Below are 16,251 nucleotides of genomic sequence, written 5' to 3' on the forward strand. Positions count from 1 at the left end.
TTTCCCTGCTATGCGAGCTAAACCTGCCCCGACACAGCTTCGTGCTGTTTGCTCGAGTCCTGTCCCTGGTCACCAGAGAGCGGCACCTGCCCCTCGGCTCCCCCCGCCGAGGATGCTGAGGTCTCCCCTCAGACTCCTCCAGCTGGGCTGATCGAGTGCCCTCAGCCGCCCCTCACACGGCTTCCCCTCCAGAGCCCTCAGTACCCTCGTGTTCCCCAACCGCAAAATGTCTTCTTTTCCATATTGCGGTGCCCAAAACTCCACGGAGCACCCGAGGAGAAGCCGCACCAGGTGTGCGCCTCAGCCGGGAGGCGAACCAAAGGGACAGAGGCAGCCTGAGCTGATGCCGGAGTGCCGGTCATAGGGAAAGCCATCTGGAATTTGTAAAAAAACCCCACAAAACATGCATGCCGGACATTTCGAGTGGTTAGCGCTATTGTGGTGCCCAGCCCTGAAGGTGCGGTTGCCCTGCAGCCCCGAGGAAAGAGCCGCGAACACGGGCGGTCAGGGCTTCAAGCAAAAATGCAGCCAAGACATCCCGTCTGCCAGAAAAACATCCCTCCCTGCTGCTCTGAAATGCTGCCCGTGAGTAAAAAGGCCTTTACAAGCGGCTTTTATGCTTAGTTTGCGCTAAAACACAAAAAGCGATTCTCTTCCCATCAATTAAACCCCAGACACTGGCATTTTCCCTACAGAAGTGTTGAAATATCCCAGTTACGCTGTCTTTTCAAGCCTTGTTAACACACTACAGTTCTAACACAAACTAAAATGTAAGTCGTGTTTCTGAAACTCACAAGTTTGTGCTAGTGAGAACACGCACTGCCTGATGTTCCTATGTTAGTTCTATCTTTTCAGTTTAGGATAAATTAACACCGTCACAAATAGTAGTCGTAAGACAATATTGATGAGATTATAGGAAAACACTCTTCCAAGGATAAAAATAAGCAAATAGCCCTTAGAGTTTTACTGGCAATCTTTACGTGGAAATTCCGTCTGATTTTACTTATTTGTTGTGTGAATTTGCTGACGATATTCATTAGTGAAGGCCTGGGGTTAAATTCTCACGCTCTTCTAGTTTACTAACAGCAATGTGGAAGGGTTTTTATTGTTTGTGGGAGTCGTCCAAACTTTGTTACTCTTCATCAATTACAAAAAAAACAAAGTTAATTTCAGCCTATGTTGAGATTTCTGCTTGAGGTGGAGTGGGGAAAAATTCCTGTTCTTTCAGTGAAATCTCAGGCGCCTCCATCCATCAGGCTGGGGGAAAAGCATCCTTTTCAAAACAGAGAAGGTGGTGCTGATGGTGAACTTCAAGGGGAGCTGGATATAACTCCAGGGGAAATGTCCATGTCCTGGGGCTGGAAATCAGCTGTGTCCCCTTTGATCCATGCCATCTTCTTCACACAAAGGCTACTTTGCAGCTTTTGTGCTTGCTTTGCTAGGAAGGGTGAAGAATTTCGTGGACAAATTAAGGAGGCATAAAACGACAGCACTGGAAATCTGTAGGAGGAGAGCACACAGAAAATAAGGTCTGTAAAATGGTTAATGAAATTGAAGCTGAGTAATTTCTGTGTTTCTGAACAGTGAAGGGCAGGGTTACAATGGTAATGAAATAATGGAAATACTCTGGGTGTTCAGAAGGAGTGAGCATTGCACCATGCAGAGTGAATAAATGAGTGAATAAATCACAGGCACTTAGGCTAAAGCAGGAATTTTTAGAAGGAAGATCCTGATGATCCACTGTGCCCATATTGAAGTGTTTCTTCATTTGAGCTGAATGCTCCGTGGGCTGAAATGCTTGAATTGGTTTATCTTACTGAACTGAGCCTGGAGGGAAAATCGCATTTGAGGACTGGAGAAGAAAACCAAACTGTATCAGAATCTCAGCATCTTGACAGAAAGCTGCCAGCAATTTTTATGGCCTAATCAAAATAAATAAGAAATTGACCTTCTTTTTCCATGGCAGCTTTAACTACAATGTGCCTTTGCTGCTTGGCTTCAAGTCCTGCTTATTTACACATCCATGCATGACATGATGTATGCAGTACCCCAGCTGATAAGGTTATTTGGGAAGAAAGGCTCTGCCTAAATGTAATAATGTAATTTATAATTTGTTTTTATGATGAACAGTTCCACGGGGGGCGGGGGGGGGTTGGGAGGATGGGCAATCCTTGCAAGCAGCGCTGCTGGCAGAACTGAGGCATGAACAGCACCTCCTGCTGAGATAAGGAACAGGATATTCTGGCCAGGATCCAGGGAAGCACTCGAACAAGCTCTTTATCTGAAGCACAGATTAGCACTTTTTGTCCCTTAGGTATTAGAAGGAATGTGTCACAGCTTCCAAGGCTAAAATTTAGGAAAGGAGTTGCCTGGTATATATGCTCAAATAATTTTGTTTTTTTTTTTTTAAAAAGGGGACCCATAAGTGTTCAGGAAATCATCCAAACACCAGTTTAAGGCAAGTTGGTAATATCATCTTCATCTGCGTTGCTGGATGCTTGTTTGATCATCTTCCACAGGCTCGATTTCAGAGTAAACCCCAAAATATTCGTGCTGTTTCCACCTGTACTTACCCTTCACATCATCTCTTGGGGTTTACTGCTCTCCTGAAAGAAGTTTTTTGCTCCAAAGGGTCCTGCCAGAAATTCTGATCCTGTAGACAGTGCTGCACTGAACACTTCCCAGCTCTCAGCAATCCCTTTGGGAAAGTGGGAAGTGTTCCCAAGGCTGGATGTCAGGCAAGCAGCAAAGTCAGAGGAAAAGAAGTTATATCCCTCCTTTTTTTGTCTCCATACCCAGTAATTTCCCTGTCTCCAGGCAAACTGTTTGCATGATTTCTATGGAGTCAAGTGAAACCAGCTGCTGAGTTAAGTTCTTCTGCTGGGCCAGAATTGTTATAGCTTGAGTTGAAGGCTCTGAACATACAAAACCAATATCTGACTTCAGACTTTAGAGTGGTTTAAGGTTTTCAAACCTTTTAGAAGCATCTTCAAATTCACTTAAGCAACAAATGTCCATATTAAAGTAGAAACTGCACTGCAATTTCGTTTCAAGGGGAATAGGCAAAAATAAACCAAAACCGTTGCCAGAAAAAAATCACTTTCTCATATCTTAATCTTAAATATTACTTGACAGATAGGTTAGATACTGGCTTGATGCAAGAACTCAGGAGTGTAAAAATGAAGTGAATATATATTTGGAAACTAGGGGGTTATTTTCTACTGGAAAGGTGTCAGAAAATGTTTGCTGATACCACATATTGATAGTCCTACGATACATTGGAAATCCAGAATACTGACAAGCTTATGGTTCACATCTGCTCCCTAAGAGATGATAGCACATTTAATAAAATCGGGGGATAATCAGATAATCAAGTTAAACCATTCAATCAAAACGGCTTTATTTTTTTTCAATTATTTCTCCTGCTTATTCAGCTTCCAAGTATCTGTCACAGGCCAGAAATTAATCATGACTGCCTTAAAATGCTGGAAGTCATTATCTTTCTCAATCAAGTATTTTTGTTGTTCTGCATGGACAATCTCTCTTAAAATCTTGATCCTAAAAAATAGGAGATGCATCTTTTTGTTGATTCGGCTGATTCTAAATGAAATTTCATTTTTACAGTTGTATTTTAGAATGCAGGTGTTGTTAAAAGATAGAAATGTGGTTGAGAAGTGCCTCCTGTTGTGTAGAACAGCCACCATCAGTGTCTCATGCACAGGAGCAGGCTGTCTCACATGAAGTATTCTCTGTGTACCACATGTGTTAATCTCCCCAGCTTTTCCAAAAATCCCAATTCTTCATTCCCTGCCAAGAAATGCTTACAAGAAAACTGTTGTGAGTAGTTGAATCCCTCATAGCAATACAAGCAAAATGGGAAAGTGCCAATTATTGTGTCAGAGACCACAGAGCCAGGATGAGCACTGGAGAATGATGGATGCTGGCCTTGCCTTTTTCCACCAGGTAATGTTTTCTACAGTATGGATGAAGGTGTCCAAATGATGTTTGTTACGTCAAGAAAAGGTAAATTATAATTTTCCCAAATTGCCTCAAATTGTTATATTGAGCTTTATTGTGAAGTATTATTCAGAGGTCCAACAAAGATAGAAGATTTGGTGTAAAATCAAAATTCAATACATATTTGTCTCCTCAGCTCAGACTTGGGGTGATGCTATCTATACCTATGTTAAGAATTTGGGAGGCTTGATGAAATAGAATTTATGAGCTTTCTAAAAATATATTTCTTCAGGAAACAATACACCTTCTCTGGCCCTCACAAAATTTGCAGTACACACAGCCTTGCTAATGTTCCCTCTGTGAAATTTCACTTCCCTGGCTTATAAATTGATGGAAGCTTTGGGAATATGACTTGAGTCAAGACAAATCATACAGGCAAGTGGAAAAACAGAACTCATGGTGGGTCCATCACAATCGTATCGTTCACCAAAATCTGAGTCAAGCGGCCAGAACTCAGAATAACTTTCCTACTGCCACGGCAATCCATGATGAGTGTTTGTGCTTTAGGCCAAGGGCAGGGTTCCCAGATGTCTTCAAGGACGGAGACATTTTCTGGAACTGCTGGAGTTGGGAGCTGTTTGGCCTGTGCTGCTGTGCGGTGTCGCAGGGTGGGGAGGCAGGGAGGACGGGTGCACATGTGGGCATTTCAGACTGGATGGGAGGCTCCGACTCGAAGTGAGCCGGCCCAGGAGCTTCTCCTCCGGTGACAGGTGGTCTGGGAGCATCATTTCTGTGACAGGGGACCTGTGCCCAAGGAGCAGGGACAACCCGCACAGCTGGGAGCAGTGCAGCCCCGGTGCCCCCTGCACTCAAGGCCCCTGTCCCGGGTCTGCCCCGGCGGGAGGTGCCGCAGAGGCGGGAGATGAAGGCAGGACGGGCTCCGCGGCCCCTCCGCCCGGTGCCCCTCTCCTGCCGCAGGGGAGGAGGCTCGGCCGCCTCCGGCACCGGCACCGGCACCGAGCGGTCCGCGGGGAGCCGAGCCGCGCCGCCAGCGGCATGGAGTGGGAGCTCAACCTGCTCCTCTACCTGGCGCTGTTCCTGCTGCTGCTGCTGCTCCTGCTGCTCCTGCTGTGCCTGCTCCTCCGGCAGCTGCGGGGCTCGGCAGGAGCAGCCCCGCGCCGCCTCCCGCCACCCCGGCAGCCCTGGGCTGAGTGCCGGGAGCCGGCAGCTGGGAGCCGCCCGCCGCCGCCGCCGCCTCGGGCCGCCCCCAGGTGAGTCCGCGACACGCAGGGAGGGCTGGGGGCCGCCCCCGGGGCCGCCTCCGCCTCTCCGCGTCCCCCGGGAAGGCACGGGCTGGGTGCTGATCCGTCAGCATCCTCTGTCCCCGACCGCCCTCCGGTCCCCCGCTCTCTCTAGAGTAGCTACGTTTGCCATGTAAAATTCAGGGGAAATTTGAAGGTGCGCTTACCCTGCAGCTTTTAATCTGTAAGAAAGTATTATAAAACTCCTCTCAGGCTCTCTTTGTTGAGGAGGTTATGCTGGCTTTTCTTTGGCATATAGAGATCCGAATTTGACCCGATTAGAGAATTTTTAAATGTAGCGTTTTCCGGTGCAGAAGATCTTTTAAAAGAAGAACTTCCCTCCCCATCCTCCCAACTTCAGCCACATCTAACTCAGTTTTCCTCCTTTTACTCCACAGAAGCTATTCCAACATATAGCTAAAATGCCAATGTCAAGTAGGCTTCACTCCCTGTAGGGTGGGAACAGACCTGGCAGCAGCCCATGGCTGCCCCTACCCATCTCTGATATCCCTCAGGGACCACTTTGGCCCCAGCACAGCAGCTGGGCTGGTGTGGATGTAGTGTGGCTGAGCAGCACCTCCTGCCGACTGCCCCCATCCTGTGCAGGGCATCAAGGGTGGCATGGACGAAGCAACTCGACCTCTGGGCCCTGAGGAAATTCCTTCTTGAGGCCTTTAGGAAATCCCTGCAGACCTTTGGCTGCAGACCTTTCACAGCATGGTTTCTTGATAGCTCTCTGGAACCAGGGTGTCTTTCAGACACACGGTGAGCTTAAGCAAACAGGAATTCTGACCTCTGCTCACTCTGGTGAGTTTCTGCATCATGGCAAAAGAGGGACACACACAGGTTTGTCCCTACAGGAAGGGCACATGGAGAAGCTAAGAAGAGGTGCTAGCAGCTGTGTAGTGAGCTTGGCAGAAAGGAATTATTTTAGTGCTATAGAGTAGGTGTTCTTGTTTAAAAGTATGGGGTTTAGGGGTTCTTCTTTAGGCCACATTTAGATGGCAGCTGTTGGGGCTGTGTGGCTGCAGGCTGCCAGGTCTCCAGTATTGCTATGGGGTGTATTTTTTACAGGGCAGGTTGATGCTAATTCAACAAGTGCCTCTCAGTACACGATCTGCCTCATTCACTCCTGCTGTGCATTGCTTTGTTACAAGGCAGCCTGCTGTGAGCACGAGGACACTATTAGAGGGAACGTGGGGTATTCCAGCTCTCCAGCCCTTGCTGCAGTGATCTGAGCTCTCTTCTCCTGCTTGCTGCTGGGTAACTTGGCATGGGGGAAGAATCTGCTAATGGTGCAGGAGTAGTTAAATCAAGTAGGAGAGGCCGTCCTCCACAGGGTGTTGGCATTGCTCTGACCCTTCTTCCAGCTGGCTCACTATGGCTTTTTATTTCCAGCTTTTGAAATCGTTGCACTCCTTGTAATTTAGGTCAGATCTTTTATTTGCATCATTACAGATCCATCATCTTTTACACAGACTGTCCCAATGTGCAGTCCCGCCTGGCAGGGGCTTTGCAAGACACAGGACATTTTGTTTGGGGTATTAGTCCTGGAGCTGGTGCCGTGCTGCCTCACACACCTCGGGCCGTGAGGATTTGCTGTCTGTAACCCCTCTTAGTCCCTGGTGCCTCAGCTGCCCTTCTCCACTCTTGACTGGTTTTTTCAGTCATGGGAAAATGAGAGAACAATCCAGTGTGGGTTTCCTTGCCAATCACCCATCAGCCTCTTATCTCTATGGTTTTTTTGTTCTTCCTCTGAGAAATTGGTGGGAATAATTTTGGCCTCACATCAGTGATTAGAAAGAATGTGACTAATGGTTTTGCTCAATTAATATGAGTAGTCATAAAACTGCGACACATATTCTGCATGAGCACCAAGAGATTACCTTCAGAAGGTGACTTCATAGATAAGTCGCTCTGAAGTGCTTAAAATTTTGGGAATTGTTGGGGCATTTCTAATAACTTTTGTTGCAGAAGCCCTTCATACTTTTTGTATTGCATGGAGCAGAGAGAATCTGATTTTTGTAATGACTTTTTACAAGCATGACTGACAAGGCACAGTTACCTTTTTCTGGAAAATTAAAACTAGTACATGATTTTTCTCTGACATATAAGCATTTTATTCCAACAGTGCAGGAGAAAAGTTTGGGGGGGGCTACTCAGTGAAACATCTGCTGGTCAAAGGATTATAATCTCTTTGCTTTGTCTTGTTTTGCTACTAGTAGTGCATCTCAAATGTTGTCATTTCACAAATACCTGCAGTGTAGCAATAAATGCCTCAAATTCACAAGATGATTGCTCCTTTTAAGTAAGCTCCGTGTTCCAGCGCTGTCATCTGCAGTGTAATTTGGAAGGACAAGCAGGGGAGTTGTTTGGCATCACACACCCAAGTGGCATCAAACATCTGCTCCATTCAAATCATGTCCCATTTCTTGATGTGTATTTTAGGGTACAGCTGTGGAGGCAGCGCTTTCCCCTTTGCTGCTATGGTCACAGGGCAAGAAGGTGGGTGGATATTCAGCTCTTCTATGCTGGTCTTATGGGTGCTTTGTTTTCTCAAAGATTGATGTTGCCAGTCCTAGGAGGACAGGCCACCCTTTGTGCAAAGAGCCCGTTCCACTGTCCAGAGATCTTCTAGGACGTTTGTAAATTCCCAGAGTCCAACCTCTCAAGAGAAGGTGTACACCCTTTTGTTTAATCGGTGATGAGAGGCAGAAGTAAGCCAAAAGCTCTAAAAGATTAGCCAGATGAATCATCGTGGGAAGATGTAAACAAGCTGCAGGGTGAGAGAAATACAAGATGGGATCATTAATAGGAAATACTCCTGAGCCCTCACGTTGCTGAAGTGCACGGGCACATGTATCCTGTCCTGGGAGGGGGCAGTTCTGTTCAGCACTGAGCTGTTGGGACACCTCATTACGGGGCCATTGCCGGCAACACCAGAGGGAAGTCAGATAAGAGGCGTGAAAAGCCTTTGGGGAATCCAGAAGGAAAGAATAAAACAGTTAAATATGTGTGCTTTTCTTAACAAATCATCTGCAAATATTTGAAAAATACAAACTCTGAGAAAGAAGATTTATTTAGCATGATCTGTAACTGGGCATAACACTAAAGGCAGGAGAAAGTGCTTTACAGCAAGGTGTGTTAACTCAAGAAATGATGTTCCAGGGAAGACACACAAAGCTCGATGTTTGCCCGTGTAAAATTAGACTGTCACCGGAGGGAATAATGCTGTGCTCTCATGAAGAGGCACTAACTATATTGTCACCTCTTTTCCATCTGTAGATTAAAAGACACAAAGGTTCATTGGCCAGAACAGTTCCCAGTGAGGCCTGAAGAATTATGCCAGAAATGTACTATTTGGGGTGTTTACAAAAACTCCAAACCAAACACAGCAATCTCTTTCTTTTTGTGATGATGAATCTGGTGTATTTTCACAGTGACAGATAGTGGCATAGCTCCACTCACAGCCACAGCTGAGCAAGGCCTGCTCAGTACCTTTAATTTTTTGGCATTCCTGAGAAACTCTCTACTGTGTTGCTTCCCTTCAAACGTTGTTACATCTCTCAAATTCCACTTTGAAAATCCACCTCTGTGAAGGGCTGTCAAAAATTCTGACAGTCATTTAAGATATATTTTGAGGTGCCTTGGGGGGATTTCAGCCAAAGCAGGTTTTCTGTTCAGGTGTATGGGCACATCTGAGCTGACAAAGCTTTCAATACAGAATATGATGCTCCATCTTATTTGGACTTACAGAATAAATTTATTATTATTATTATTATTATTATTATCACTACGACTACTACTACTACTGCTACTTTGATATTTTACCACATGGTAATGACTGCAAGTTTTACAGAATGGAGAATATATTGCTTCATGTAGTTACAAAAATTAAAGTATTAATCAATTCTGTGAGAAATCTGTATAAATATTCGAGGAAATTTATGGAAAGCCTCACAAATCTGAATGTTACATGTTTTCAGTGCGACTTTCAGTGAAATTCAGCAGTGTGTGCTTCAGGTGACTTCTCTCTGAAAATGCATATCCTATTTTTGATTTCAGAGAAATTAACATCTTCAGAACAGATCTTGTCAATAGCAATGGTCTTAAAATGGTATTTTGCATTTCCTGGATCATTTCTTTTTATAATCAGTGTAAAAATGTACACTAAAATGTAGCTTATTATTTCTGTCTTTATGGGTGTGTTTTTTTAGAATTTAATTTTGTACTTTTACTGGATCTATGTTGACAGAAATGGCACTCTGCAAAAATGGTTAAAAGACAAGTCCCTGCTTGCTGAAGAAAGCAGTTGATAGAGAAGAACAAATTAATTTTTCATTCCAGCCTTTGTGCACAAGGCTTTACTTAATCTCTGCGTTAACAAATTGTCCTTCTGCTTTTTCAGTAAGATTTAATATCTTTAAAAGCTAAGTTCACTGGGAGTCTGCTGCAATCACCAGGGCATGCTCACACCTATTTAACACCTGGGAAGTGGTGTGTGCTGCTTATTAAAATTTATGCCGCATTAAGGAGCCTGTCAAGAGGCAACTCGCTGTCTTCACGCATGGTAATGAAGTTTTCAGAGGAATCTGTTCTTTCGCAAGAGATCCCTTGACTTTGGTAGAACAGGTTTTGCTGGAGCCTTGATTGATTGCTGCAGACAGGTGTAACTGCTGTGCTTTGGAGAAAGGATGGCTGCTGTATACTTTGTATACTTTCCCCCCCTTGTTTTCTGTTCTTTTGAGGTGATGGATGTATTCCAACCAGTGCTTTCTACACGATGTGAATGCCAGGTAACATCAGATGTGGCATGAAAACTTGATATTCCCGTCCTGAAAATGACAAAAGCCTCCCCAAAACTCTCAGATCTTGCGGTTATGAGAGTGTTGGTGACTCTTCGGGACAGCCTAGGGCTGCGTCTATGAGCCCTGGGAGATTCTGATGGCCAGGAGGAGCCACGGGGGGAGTGAGGATTGGCAGGAGGTGGAGGAGGAGCCGAACAAAACACAAGTGTGGTCAATAGAGAGGGCATCGGGCTCCTTTCCTCGGAGGTAAGCGTGGAAACAGAGAGGTTAAAAGCGCCGGGACAGGCACCTGTGGGTTTTCTGGAGAAAGGGGAGGGCTGGGAAGTGATGTCCCAGGTCCTGCCTGCTGGCCTGGGCAGTAACGATGCCCTCTGGAGCAACTTGGTGGGTGTTTGTCAAGAGAAGCCGGTGAGGATGGAGGGGCCCAGGAACAGCAGGTGACTTGTTTATGTATTTTACTATCCTTGGGTTATTGTGTAAGAAAAAGCAGAGCATAGCCCTCCTTAGAGGGTGAAGGGAAATGTGCATGTGGGGGTTTTTTTGTCTTCTTCAGCCAAATAGTTCCCAGGAAAACAGTGAGGTCTCACAAAGCAGGAGATGATGAGGCCTCTCCTGCTTTGCAGTTCCATAGGGGTTTTGTTGTGTGCAGAGAGGTTTTTCTGTCTGTCCTGTGAACTCAGCTTAGCACCTTGTTCCAAGACAGAGGGGTACCATGTCTTGGGTTGATGTGGTTTCCTTTATTTGAAAATTGTGGAATTTAGACAGTATATCTTCATGGTCTTCTCATAAGCCCCTAGTGAAATAATTTTGTTAGGAGTGCCAGTAGTTGAAGTGATGTAAAGCACTTTGTTAAGATGCACATTTTGGTTAAAGTAGAAGTCTATAGTTTGGTTGTAGTAGAAGTCTATAAATTTTATAACTCTGCTTTAGTGAAGTCTGCTTTAATGGACTTGTCTGCAGTCAGAAAATTATGGATGTTTAGCAGAGGAATTAGAGATCTGCAATATGTTCTTGTGCAAAGAATAAGCATGGAGGAAAAGATGATTCATTGCTGCTCTGCCCCAGCTCTGTATTCACATGCCTCATTCAAATCTGACTGAATTCAATCACCTTATCCATGGCTCAGAAAAACTGGGAGGCAAATGTGCTGCACCTGGCCTGTGTGTGCGCCTCTCCTGGATGCTGGTTTTTGGCAAAGCCCTGTTACCCTCATTCCTCAGGTAGGGAAACAGAGGCATAAAGTGGTTCTGAGCAGGGATACAATGCCAGCCTCTGGTGGGGATCACCTGTGTGGAGTTTGTGTGCCTCTCAAAGCCTTAGTGTGGGCACCACCCACCTGCTTCAAGGCCCCTGGTGGCTGAAGCCAAAATTTTGGCTTGCTGGAGCTGAATACAAATGGGCTCAAAGGTACTCTTTGTGCACGCACTGTTACCTGCCACTTTAATGCAGGTCAGAAACCCAAAAGGCTGCTCGAAAGTGTGTTATAATGCCAGCTAATAAAGCTTGCAATTTGGCCTTCATTTCAGGGAAAACAGCACATTTCCCCTGGTCCTGTTTGTGGTATGGAAGGCAGGTGAATCAGCTTGTGGAAAAAGAGCTTGTTTGCCCCGTGGGTGGTTGTTTACTGGGAGTGCAGTGAGGAAACCTGTTTAATGAGCCCCCAAAGGTCCTCTCCACTCTGTGATAGCAGCTTGGTGGCCTTTACTTGTGACCCTAAGCCCCCAAACAAATTTACTTTTCAACCTCCTGTTTCTGCCACTAGTTGTGTAAGTAACAGCAGGCTCCAAGGAAAACAAAAAGGTTGACAACATTTTAGGAATAAAAGACCTCAAACATCAGCAAATGCTTGTGACAGGACAGAGCTGTGAGATGTGTAACAGACTCATTTGTCTGCTTGTCTCACCCTGCAGCTCTGAGAAACCAATTATCACCTGGGAGCTTGTGTAGAAATAATTTAACTTTTCAAGGAAAGGCATAGTCACAGAACTGTGCAATATTAATTTAAACAGAAATTTAATTTAAAAGTTTTTTTTTATCTTGTTCTTCCACTTTAGTATGGTACTTTGAGCATAGTCAAGGATTGGCTGGATTTCTCATTCACCACTTGAAAGCTGGTTGCTTGATGTCATTTATGAGTATCAAATAAAAAAAAAAATAGTTTGCTTGGCCAAAATCTGCCTTTACTGTAGAGACATCTCACTATTGTAAAAATCTTTCCCTTTTCAGCTTTCCTTTGTGGGTAATTATTTGAACACTGGAAAGCAATGAAATGCAATTCAGTGCTAGTCCAGAGAAAGGCATGCAATGCTTTTATGAATTGTGATGGTTTTGGTTGCAGTCTCCACTGAAGTAACCCGACTAATCCAGAGGTTTTACTGTTTTCTCCTTTGTTCATCACAACTGTAGGGTTCGTATGCTGTCTTTTGGGCATGAACTATTTCCTCAACGTGTAACACGTAACCAAAATTTAAATGCAAAGTCTTAATAAGGATTGATGGCAAAACATTTTTAAAACCCCATATCATGACCTTTCATTTTTTCTCCTATTGATCCTACTGGATTCATTTCCAGCTCATCACTGAGCTTTCCTGTGTTAAAGACAAACTCTTGGCATGAGATGATCTATTTTTGTAAAAAATTTGGCTTACAGAGACCTGCTCACAGTTTGATTCTGCAGAAAACAAAGCTGGTGGGGGACCTGCCTAGAGCTGCTGGGAATGCTTAGTAAGCAGAAATATTCTGGGATCAAATATTAGGATGTGTAGGTAAAGAAAGCCTTCTTGTTTTTCTCCAGCAGTGGAGCTCTCCCCTTTAACTTATGGCAAACCCATGTTTTATCCAAGTGTGACTCCGTAATTGAGATGCAGCAGAATGCATGATGTAAACTTCCTGACTGCTTTTGAGAGAGAAAGGGAAGCAAAGAGCAAGAGTGCTGTAAAAGAAAAACCTCGTCAAGTGGAACACCTGTCTCATCATTTGGTAGTATTATGTTTTGAGCTATTAGAGAGGAAAATTGTTGAATGTTATCCCGTGTCCGGATTCTGGAGGATTCATGCGGTTACTTTTTATTCCTTTAATTTGTCCCAGTCCTCACGGAGTGTTGGGGGAGCCGCAATTCCCAGGCAGTGCCACTAGATGGAGCGCTTTCTGTAGGGTTCATCCCGCTGTCAGAATCCCTGGGACTATTGGAAATACCGTAAGGTATTTCAGCAAGTCAGCGTTCGCATTACTCATTTTTTCACTTCCCCTTTGATTATTACCATACCTATTTTTGAAAAATTTGTTACTGAGCGTGGTTTAAGGTGGCTTAACTGAAGTTTCTACAGTGACTGAGACGGGGAGCCTGACATAAAGCAGACATCCATCCGTCTCTGCCACTGTGTTTCAGCAGAATAACTTGTGGTCAGTTGGTATTAAGGTGCTGTACAACAATTGTATATATCCCTATTATACTGGGATATAGATCCTGATGCAGATGGAGGTTGGGGTTGCTGTGAAGTCTGGGTGTTTCCTGGTTTCTCCCTCTGCTTTGAGGTGCAGCAGGTGTTCCCAGTTCCTGGTACCTATGGTGTTACCTCTTGTTCAGCCAGGTGAATGCTCCCAGTGCTGAAGGGAAAGTCCTAATTAGCCATAAATATTTGTTTGTTTTAGCTGAAGGCAAAAAGGTAATTTAAGTCCACAGCTGTCTTCAGCAAATAATAGAACACCAGGCAGGAAATAGGTTAGCCATTAAAAGAATAAAATGCATCTGTTCATGCTTGGTACTTTGGATGCAAAGATGAAATGTGATCAGGTGCCACGGTATAGATGGGAAGCACCACCTTTTCCTGCAGCTCACAGCCTGATGCTGCAAGTCCTGCACTGTCATGCCTAAGGGCTTTAGAGGTGTTGGAGGGACCAGGGCAGGAATGTCTCCCCTTCTCTTCCCTCTTAGCAGTCCAGAGCTAGGAGTTGTGCACTGAAAGAGGAGCAAGATTTGCCGTGTTTGGAAAAGTAGTGTGACAAAACTTTCATGTTGTCTAACCTCAGTTTCACCCATGCCAGGGGATAGGGAGGTCTGGAGATTTCTCTTTTCTTCTTCTGGGAAGATGATTTGACTGGCTCAGTTGTGCCATCTCGTTCCTTCTTAACTCCACTCTTGGATCTGGGCATTCATTGGCTTTTTTGAGCAACAGCCTCCAGACCTAGAATGGAACAGCAATTTTATTTTTAGGGTTTTGATTACCTGGGATATGGTCAAGCAGGTGGTGTTGCAGACAGCTCATGAGAAGTCAGCCAAACCACTGACTGGAAATAGATACAACAAAATGAGGAGCTCAGGACATAGGAGGAGGAGAAGGAGGCAGGGAATGACATTTAACATCAGGCAGTCTGTGGTTCCTCTTGCAAATGGGATTATCCTGTAGCATCTGAATGCCAAAGAACCACTCTGGTTTTTCATCTGGAGAGCGGTCAGGATGCATGGCAGGAGTTACATGAACACAGCAAAAACAATTCTAATCTACAGGTTAGGGTATAGTGCTTGCCATTAGTTCTTGGGTAGAGATTTGCATCGAGGCACTTTTATTAGGAATAAATGCTGTTTTAACTATATCACTGCTGGAAAAAGAGGCTTGAGGTTTCATAGTAGCCTAACAGTGGATCTTGAAAGGACTCGCAGCCCCTGACCTTGAATTCATCCTGTAATCTAAAAAAAATTAGCATTAAAAATGCTATCAATGGAATCGAGAAAATCAGGTTTTCCTTTGTGAATACCTGAATAATAACTACGTAAAAGTTATTTCTGGGGATGGGAGGGGGAACACCTTTCAGTGAACACAACTGCAGTTTGCATCAGGATGTCACTTGTTCCTGTGACCTTAACCTGCTCCTGGACCTTAACTTGGCTCTGGTTTATCCAAAAACCAGAGGAGATGAAGAGGCACTGAGGTTTTTTTATAGGGACAATACCATGGACATTTCTCCTGAACTTATAGTTTATTCCCATGCAAACACCTAGTTTAGGGAGAAAAAAAGTATTCTGTCATACAGCCAATTCTTAAAAAATATGATGGAGGTGAGAAATTTAAGCTACCTGCAGAGTCCTATTTTTTGACTATAGGGCCAGTAATCCATGGAGGAAAACCCTTGTGCCTGGAAATGATCAGGGTGGGATTAGTAGAATGCTAAGAAATGCTATTTTAAAATGTCTGAATATTTTCTCGAGGTAAAGGTTGGGGTTTAGGCAGTGGCAGGCCCTTCAACCTTGGTTTTGTTGGGTCCTTTCCAACTCAGAATATTAGGTTTGTTTGATTGTGCATGATAGTGAACAAGAGAAGGTTTATGGAATTTGGTCCTATCCACGATTATGCCCAAAGCCTTGTGTTTTATTGGCTTTGTTCATGCATAAACCTTTGAGTGGGCTGCTCACCCTTTAAAGTTTAAAAATGAAGAAATGGAGCATTTGACTCTAGACTGTCTGTATGTCTGGGTGTGTGTTGGCAATGAGCAATTAAAACACATTTATGTGCTGGCAGTTTCGGCAGGTTTGTCTTAGTTCAGGTATCAAAATGTAATGTAGAAACCAGCAAAGTGGCTTTAGAGGTCTTGAGCTAAGTGCTAAAAGTATTTCTTGTGTTTTAGAGTTCTAAACATCCAGTGTTGATGGTTTCTGCAAAGTTATAGATAGAATGGAATTAAGTTCCAAATAAATCAGTAAAGCTCTGTAGGACACAAGCGCCTCCTGATCAAACTGTTGGGTTATCTGGGTTTGATGTGAGCCCCACGTAGTTGGAAATCGACTGTTAGTCAGGGTTTTGGTGAATAGTCTCTTGGAAGGTTGAGATCAGCATGTTTTAGGAACTTAGTGACAGGCTGAAGAGAGAAGTTTATGTAGGCTTTGGTTTTGTCTCCAGGCTTGCTTCCTCATAATCGAAGCCACATTTTGTGGGCCTGGTTCTGCTCTTCCTTATGGGAGCCAAGGCTTTTGCTGTGTCAGGTGAGAGCAGCCACAGGAGGTGGGAGGATGCTTCTTATCCTGGCACCTTCAGAATAATTTATGGATACTTTTCTTCTTCATGAGTCAATGGTAAATCAAGGAGGCAGTTCTCAATGACACTGAGGGCCTGTGGTGAAGTAGAGAGAGGAAGAACAAAGCAGTGCAAAGTCAGTAGCTTGTGATCTGAAACCTGGGCTCAGTTATCAGT

The 16,251-nt window shown here is 44.4% G+C and overlaps 1 protein-coding gene across 3 annotated transcripts in view; it reads left to right on the forward strand.

The window, feature by feature from the left end:
- Positions 1-16,251, forward strand: part of ANXA5 (annexin A5) — a 41,768-nt gene that overhangs the window by 692 nt on the left and 24,825 nt on the right. The window lies entirely within an intron of this gene.

Source organism: Sturnus vulgaris, chromosome 4 (assembly GCF_052056855.1).
Source record: "Sturnus vulgaris isolate bStuVul1 chromosome 4, bStuVul1.hap1, whole genome shotgun sequence".
Classification (NCBI taxonomy): domain Eukaryota; kingdom Metazoa; phylum Chordata; class Aves; order Passeriformes; family Sturnidae; genus Sturnus; species Sturnus vulgaris.